Source organism: Anoplophora glabripennis, unplaced genomic scaffold (assembly GCF_000390285.2).
Source record: "Anoplophora glabripennis isolate ALB-LARVAE unplaced genomic scaffold, Agla_2.0 scaffold164, whole genome shotgun sequence".
Classification (NCBI taxonomy): Eukaryota; Metazoa; Arthropoda; class Insecta; order Coleoptera; family Cerambycidae; genus Anoplophora; species Anoplophora glabripennis.
This window is the reverse complement of record NW_019416480.1, coordinates 341,717-349,645: the sequence shown is the minus strand read 5'-3', so window position 1 is coordinate 349,645 and position 7,929 is coordinate 341,717. Positions and strand designations below refer to the sequence as shown.

Genomic DNA, 7,929 nt, shown 5'->3' with positions numbered 1-7,929 from the left:
TGTACTTATAAACAATTAGAATAACTGTGAATATTCAATCAAATCAAATTTTTTAAAGCAGGTTTTAAAAGTTATTGGAAAGACGCTTCTTTAAAAAAAAACAGATCGATTGGTCAATTAGTTACGTAGTTATCGCCGATTAAAGTTAACCGTCATTTACATTAAATGTACTGCGACATTCGGGTTAATTTTTCGAAAAGTACCTTTGGTATTCCGAGTACTTACCAGGTCTAAGTTTGCAATACTTTTCTTCATTAGCAACCTACTTTAAAACGCGTTTAAAGTTATTTATGTAAACGAGAAATTCAAGAAAATCGTATGGGTGTGGTGGTGGTGGGGGGAGCAGAAAGCGCGGCCTCTTCGGCCTGCTCGAAATTAAATCGGTGAGTTCAAAACCGCGACGCGCTTAAAAATTTTTAATATCTCAGCTTCTAGAGGTCTGATTTTGATGATTTTTTTTTAAATCAATGTCCCGCAATTTAAAAAAACAATTAGCGTATTTTCAAATGCCTATCGTTAATAATTATTAGTTTTTCAACAGTCCGATAATTATTATTATCTTTAAACTTCCTTTAATTATCAACTTTATTTTTTTATTGTATCAAAGTAAGTGCATAAACTTATATTCTGTTTATCAAAAATCAAAAACAAATTTATTTAAATATTCTAAAATTGTTTAAACAACAATTATTTTCAAAATATGTCGAAAATTAGTAATTAGTAAATAATTAATAATTAATTAATTACTTATTAATTTAATCATCATTTCTTTTGTGATTAAAGTATAATTCAAATATCATTTACTGTTTAAAATATAAGCAAATGAGAAATTAACTCATTATATTACAAAAATGCAAAATTATAGTACAAAAATGCGACCAATGTTTAAACAAGCGCCAGAGCTCTACTAATTGTCGGATTTGAATTTTTCAAAAAGCGATTGAAAGCTTGAGAGCCCTTCTACATGTGATTAAATTTTCAAGTATCTAAGGGCCTTGCTTTTTACTGTGCAAAATTTTGAAAATTTGCAATTTTTTTTTTAAATCTGAATTGCAAAATTATACAAAATCTATAGATCTGATTTTGATGAAATTTGGTGTGATGATTCTACATAACATGAACTTTTCTCGAACCAAGTATGAAGGTCCTACACCCAACTTAAAGACCCCAAAAAAATTCCCTAAAAAGTAATGTTTCTTAACCCCATTGTTGGCGATTTTTTCGATTTTTACAATAATGATCATGATTCATTCGATTTGTAATTAGTCATATTTTGTAAAATTTAATTACAAACATATTTTTCCCCTTCAAGTTTCGCTTAAACCCACACAGCACATGACGTCCCTGGGATATCCTCATTTAGTCCTATATATCCTAATCGGGGATCTCACTCCTCAGGATATCCTGATGATATTTAAATAAGACAAGTAGATCCTATCAATATCCTAGTTGGGGATATCCCAGGTAAATCCAAACGGGATGTCCTGGAAATATCCTATGAAGATATTAAAAGCCGAATAATCTCCAATTTTGGGATATCCTAGGCAAATTCTAGAGTGATCCCATCCTGGGATGGTTCTTGGCTTTGCACAGTGCATGGTGCATGCGCAGTATGACATATTGACGACATGACCCGTATCTCGCCATTTTCTGTGTTTCTTTGTTTTATAAGTGCGTGACTCAATGACGTTTTTATTAATTTGAAAAGTGGAAAATGAAATTTAAAGCTTGTTAAAATAGTTAAGTGACGTGCATCAACCACCTGCTGGCAGAAGTAAGTATTTAAATTACCTTTGGTATTAAGGTATTAATATCATAGAATAAACATATAGGTTAGAATCGTATATAGTATTAACTAATTTTGTTCTTACTGTTTGTATCATGCAATAATTATATAATGCCTAAAGAACGCATTAAAAAAACATGTTTTCAAATATTTTTTATATAGAGCCTAATACCATTCAAAAATTAGAATAGTTTTTATCACTATTTGTAATAGATGTGTATAAGTGGTATCACCAAATCTACATAATATGTTCAAATCTATAATTTTTAGTTTTGAATGTGTTGTATATAGGTGTTCTGACAAAGGATTGTATCCCATAAATTTAATTAATTTATTATAGTTCTCTGTCTGTAATATTTGTACCAACATTGTGAGTTATAAGGATTACATTATAAATCGTAGGCAGAATTACGTATTATCTATTAGAATATTAGAATTAAATTTAATATCAACAGATTATAATCCATAGTTCATGAAATTAGAATAGTCTCGTTAAATGTATTTAATGAAAATTTTTGTTTTGTCACTCGTCTACAATGTAAATGTATTATTAACATACTTTTTCTACAAATTTACAGCTGGAATTTCACAAGCACATTGCACAAAAAATTGCCCAGAAAAAGATAATGGGGAGGGCATTAAAACATGTCGCGGCATGCAAATGAGAGACTATAAAAAGAGACCAGATCAACAGCACATAAGGAATAGTTATACATATAATACAAATAATAACTTAGTTGTGTATATAACTTTGTTTATATTCTGTAATAAAAAAGTTGGTTATATGTATCATAGAAAGAGTTGAATATATATATATAAGTACATGTGAAATTTGCTTTTTAAGTTTATATTTATAATGTGCAATGAATAAAAAAATTCAGTTCAATTTTATTTTTTTATTCAAGAACTCAGTTTAAAAATAAGTGCTATTAAAGTTTATATTTTATTCTCATGAAGTACTTTAGGTCTTATTTGTTCCAGTTTAAAAAAATGCCTCAAACCAGTTTTATGAATAATATGAACCGTTGATGTGTATATCTAAATAATTTGGAGATGTTTCTGAAAACTTGTATGTAGTCTTGTCTGTAGTAGTTGTTGTCTTAAACAGAAAAATATCTGCCGGTGGCTATGTTACAGAATTTTCTCGTCAGATTTTAGTAAGTGGGTGAGTAAAATGTTTAAAAAATACATACGTGTATCAACGATGGAATACTTCTTGCAGAAAAATGTAAAATGTCTTTAAATCTCATGAAAAGAGAATTTTAAAACTACCCTTTACGTATTTATGACGAATCTAATCGACAGATCCAAAATATTGTATTGTTAATTTTTATTCCAGTGGTATTCAAAGAAATCAAATCTCGTATTATAACCGAATAGATAAATGATCAGATTTCCCTTTTCATTTTTTTGTCAATATTTTTTTTTAATAAAAAATATTAGATGGAGTGGAAATGGCAAGCAAATGTTTTGGAAATTAGGTACGTATTTGATCTATAGAAATATTTAATACCACCCTGTAATTTTTTTTATTAGCCCAATAAGTACTAAAAATGTGCTGTATATAGCCCAGCTAATGTCCTGAGGACATCAACAGTAAAGCCTACGTTGTCCTCATTTGATCCACTGATAACCTGATAATAGCCCGGCTGATGTCCTGAGGACATCAACAGTAAAGCCTAGGTTGTCCTCATTTGATCCACTGATAACCTGACAATGTCCTGTATATAGCCAGGCGGATGTCCTCAGGACGTCACACGCAAAGCCGGTGAGTTTCCATTTGGATATCCCTGGTACATCCTGAGGTGATCGTGTACCTATCCGAGGATATCCTATATATCCTGAAAAGTTATCCTCAGTACATCCTACGAATGTCACTGTGCTGTGTGGGAAATCAAGTCTTGAAAAGATACATAATTAAATAGGAAGAAAAATACAACATTTTTCGATTTTTTTTTTGACATATTGTGCCGCCAAAAGTTAAGCCCACGGTTTTTTTTATGCGTATAGAAAAATTTTCATTTCTAGTGACATTTTAAAGCCAAAAATCCAAAAATCTCCGTGGATATACGATTCACCCAAATATGAAACAGATACCGTCTGGACTACTACGTGTATGTTCCAGATCTGTCCCCGTATTGAGAACGAAGATACAGCAGCAATTAAAAACGAAACGTCGCTGTGATACCTCAAACGCGGTATTCTGCAACTTCAACCGTAACTGGCGGGAGGTATACGAGAACCTGAGTGATATATCAAAAGCGTGTCCAAACCGTCGCTTCGCCCGCTTGACGAGGGTATCCCGTTGTCTGCCTGCGCAAACTGTAATAATTGATATAATGTTGTCTAATCAAACTTTCGCCAAATTTACCGCCTGAATTACCAACATATTAAGTTGCCCTTCGGCATTAATGAATCGAATTGGAGCTCGCTAACGCGCCGAACCTGATCCAGCCGGGGGTTGGGAAGACGTGCCGGGGTTGGCGAAGACGGTCGGGGATGCACATGCAGCTGAAAACCGAGACGCTAACGCGACGGATGGCTAAATATTGAATGTTAATCCGTTGAGTTCGAGTAATAGGTTTAGCCCAGGCGGAGTTGCTATTGAATTCGAAACTGTAACTAAGTTACAAGTCTCTTTATCTGGGTATATATACTCGTACGCTGCCAGCCTGATAAAGTGAACACGATGTTTTTTCACACTTTGACGTTAAACAGGGCTTTTCGATTTGGCTTAGGACGAAGTTATTTAAAATTTTAGGACGAGCACAAAAAATTTGTCATTTTCAGGACTTATCATTTAAACTGCGAAGATAAAAAGCCAGGCGTGTGCTAATGATTGCAATAAGAGCATGTCAAAAATTGTTGGTAGATCATTTACATACATTAAATAATGTAGAGGACCCAAAATCGAACCTTGCGGAACTACACAGTTTACTTTACATTTAATGAATCAGTACGTATATTTACAAGACTCAGATTGATAAAAATGACATTAAGGCCATGACTGTTTCTTGTAGGTCCTTGAAATCTATGAGATATAAGATTACATGCCTTTGTTTCTGATATTCTACCTATGATAATATTTCCCAAACTCGTGGGAAATCCAAAATATCAACTAACAACAAAGCAGAAGGTAAATAAATACGAACCGAGGTATTTCTGGTGAAAATACTAAAATTGCTCACTACTAAAATTATTTTAGTTAACACAACGCGATGAGTGTTTCCACGTGCGGAAAATATCTCCTACAGGTGACTTAAAAATAAATCACACAATTTTCATTCACACGTTTATATTCATTAATGCATTTACTACCAAAGCGCGAACAAACACGCTTTGAGATCAGAATAGAAATATACAGAGGCTCTATCCAATAAGAAGAATCTAAAAAAAAATTCTTTTCTGCCATCAGGTGTCGTGATCAAGTACAGATTTTCTACACTGTAAAAAAGTCGGTGTGAGTGAAAGCAACACGAAGTAAATACATTGAGTGAAATTATTGAGTATATATTAACTCAATATTGAGCATTTTGATAATTTTACTCATTTGTGATATTTGAACTAAAACTGAGTACTTTCACTCAAATATACGTACCTGTTAAATAAATTCTTCATCTAAGCTCGTATTTGGTGCACTTGTACCTAAAACGGAGTAAATGTCCTCATTATTAACCACATTCTAAGGTTGTCGTGCGTTGTCTTTGTCTATTCCCATCGTCCCCATTAGGTCATCTTATGGCGTGGTCTATGGCGTGTAGAGCTGGACAAGTAGCCGTTAATCGGGTTATTTTGGTGAAAATTATGTTTAAATGCAGTAGTTTGATTACAATAACTAAAAACAATAATATATTGAGTCTCGATTAATATTTGGTATAAATAAACGTATAGTTAAATTGTTACCTATACCTAGAAACCACTGTAGTAGTTTATGAAATTAGTACTTTATGAAATATAACGAAATGGAAGCGGCTGGCGCGGGGGGAGCTCTGGGTCGCCGCCCCCCTTGGAGATTTTCATAGTACTAAATTACTCAGTAATAGTTACATTTAAATCATATTAAAGAAAAAGTCAACTCTTAATTGGTTTTACATACTCAGTATAGAATCAAAAGTCACTCACTTGACAGCAGAAACTCGGACTTGAGTAAAATTCACTCACTTCTGTTGCAATAGTTTCACTCATAAAATTTTAGTTGTACTCATTCAATCGGGTGTGGACAGAAATTGATACATTATTGAGTAAAATTGAGTGATTTTTTTATAGCGTATTTATCCAGTCACATAAAATTTACTAATGCATGATTATCAAAATTTTAGTAAGTATTAATGTCAAACATATAAACCTAAAATTACATCTTTTGGCATCAAATTTACATAGCTATAACATGTTGCATAATTTGATTTTTCTTGTATTATTTTTAAAAGTATCTACATTTACTTAAAACTAATTTATTTTCCTCGTCTTTTCTTTTTCTACTGGCTTCATTGGAATTCAAAATAAGTAATACAAAATAAACACTTTTGCTTTTACTACTCATATTTTACTAAAAAGCCTTTGATGATCTAATTTCGTATATGAATAAACAGAGATGAGTAAGGAGAAAAAATAAACAACAAAAACTGATTCTAAAAATATCAAAATTGGCAGGAATCTATGGCAGAATTTAGTCATAGTTATATTTTAGTACCTATCTAAAATTCTCACGGTATTTTAAAGTATTTTTATTTGATTGAAAATCCATTTGGAGACAAAACTGTCATTAAATTTAATTTATGTTTCCTCAATTTCCATTTAATATTGCGTAATTAAAGACAGAAACAGAGTTAGCTAATAAACATTTATAATTGCTCTTATAAGTGGGCTAATGTAGGAGTTTCGTTTGCATTCATTTAATCTTATTTCGATTAATTCTGCGCAATCTTCGTTTAAATACTGGGGGAAAACAATAATTTCTTTGTATTTACTCACGAATCTAAAATATCCGAGACGTGGGTGAAGGAATGGGCGTCAATCTTAAGCTGATGGGGCAGTTTTCGTCATATAATTTTGTCACAAATTCAGATATGAAAACAAGCGCAAGTATTCCCTCAAACTGGCAAAATTTCAGGATTTATTCATGTTCATGTGAGAATGAGCAACCAAAAATGACTACTAGAAATCAATTAGGAATTAAATAAACTAAATATGTATAAAAAATTTATTTTTAAAAATGTTTTTTTTATTAAGATATTATTCTAATAAAGTTGACTTTATTTGATAGGTTTCTTACGAAATTTATTTTTTAATAATGAAGTAATTATATAAATGTAAAAAATACAGTTAGCTATAATAATTAAGTATAAATTAGAGGATTAGAGTTAATTACTAATTTATAGAATCCATTTTTTTTTAGCAAACTTGCGTACTGTTGTCTAATTATAGTTAACAAATAATAAATTCATACATTAAAATATTGCACACGACCTAACATACCTACTGATATATCAGCATGCTTATTAAAGAACTACCATGTCACTTTTAAATATATATAAATATGTTTTTAAATTTTCCGTCACTCTAAAAATATTTAAAAATTGTGTTATTAATAAATACAGTGTAACATAAAAACGGAGATAATCTCAAAATAACTTCATACAGTTTACCTTATAGACTACTACATCAGACATATTATGTATATTTTGCTCAGATAAATACTTTAAAGCTACAAAAAGACATCTCGTATGTTCAAAGTGGATAATTTTTATTGAATAAAAGGTCGCATAAAGAGAACACTTTGTCTAAAAAAAGTTTTCTTAGAAAATCTCTAATGATTTACCAACAAAACTGGAAAGCAGCTTAAATATTTATATAGAAGTGAAATCACAGAAAATGACATCATTTTCCAACAAAAAAAAAACAAATGCACTGCCAAAATCCGTAACTATAATTTGAAAACATGAAATATCGATGATACCAAAACAAACAAAAATATTAAATTTGGATATGGACACACAGAATATTGTTCAGCAAGTACATGACGAAAAAGGATGTTATATGGAAAGTTGTATTTTGAAAACTTAGCAAATTTATAAACTATGACATGCTTTTTTGGAATTTCAACTTTGTGACCTCAATTTGTTTACGGAATCGCCTACATTTTG

General features: G+C 31.1%; 1 long non-coding RNA gene across 1 annotated transcript; it reads left to right on the top strand.

The window, feature by feature from the left end:
- Nucleotides 1-1,486: 1,486 nt before the first annotated feature.
- On the top strand, nucleotides 1,487-2,458 carry LOC111691593. Its single transcript, XR_002762992.1, has 2 exons — nucleotides 1,487-1,774; nucleotides 2,365-2,458. It is a non-coding gene; the product is annotated as an uncharacterized LOC111691593 (long non-coding RNA).
- Nucleotides 2,459-7,929: the final 5,471 nt, after the last annotated feature.